A 970-nucleotide genomic window follows, 5' to 3' on the forward strand; every position below is an offset into this window, starting at 1 on the left:
GTTGTCTGTAGTCTTTTGATTATTTTGACAATAAATTATTTCTATCCCAACACTCAGGAAAATGTAGCCTAGCAAATTTTCTCATCGTTCTAAGGCAAGTGCAGCTATTTGCAAGCTTCCAATTCTCAACCACAAGAGTAATCTCGATGGTTCACCTTTTGTTTTCTTTATCAAGTCCTTGAATCTTTCTGTTTAATAAATATGTTACTGTGAACTAATATATTAAAGTGACCTTCATTCTTAAATACTAGTGCCTTCGTTATACATAGTGAACAAAAAGTACATTTTCCTATTGTCAGTATCTTGTCTCCGACTTTAGCTGGCAGATAAGTTGCTTGTACTACTGTACCAAATTATTTACAAAAAATGTTTAAATTGTTGTGCTGTATTTTCCTAATCAGTACAGTACTCATACGGTTAGGATGTGATTACCACCTTTAATTAGAAATTTTTTGTGTTATTGATACTTTTAGATTAGTTTAGTTCATACTGACAGTACATATTCTTTTTATTATATACTACCTGGAATTGTTAAATCAAACAACATGAAACACATTTGCAAGTGTATCGAGTACGTATATGGTGACTGAGTGAGAAATAATAATTTTACACAAAATGGGAATTTAATTATTATTTTATATCTAGTCTCATAGCATGATCTTAGTTATGCTTCTAATAAAACCCTAGTTGAAAATTTAGATTTTTGTCATTTTTTGCAGGATTATATTAAGGTTCTTTTTTCAGTCATATATTATCACTGCATACTCTGTTGGTAGGTGTGCATTATTTATATATATATATATATATATATATATATATATATATATATATATATATATTATATATGTATGATGATATATATATATATATATATATATATATATATATATATATATATATATATATATAATTTAATTGGCATTGTGAAATGTTCAAGGACTTGATTTAATGTACTAGTATATCAGTTTCA

The 970-nt window shown here is 26.6% G+C and overlaps 1 protein-coding gene across 1 annotated transcript in view; it reads left to right on the forward strand.

The window, feature by feature from the left end:
* The window catches only part of LOC135217745 (protein abrupt-like), a 275548-nt gene extending 274826 nt beyond the window's left edge, over positions 1-722 (forward strand). Inside the window, exon 6 of the mRNA XM_064253743.1 lies at positions 1-722. This exon is cut by the window's left edge and continues 1333 nt beyond it. The gene's annotated coding sequence lies outside the window, so the exon portion shown is untranslated.
* The last annotated feature ends 248 nt before the right edge of the window (positions 723-970 follow it).

The sequence above is a fragment of the Macrobrachium nipponense genome, chromosome 7, assembly GCF_015104395.2.
Source record: "Macrobrachium nipponense isolate FS-2020 chromosome 7, ASM1510439v2, whole genome shotgun sequence".
Classification (NCBI taxonomy): domain Eukaryota; kingdom Metazoa; phylum Arthropoda; class Malacostraca; order Decapoda; family Palaemonidae; genus Macrobrachium; species Macrobrachium nipponense.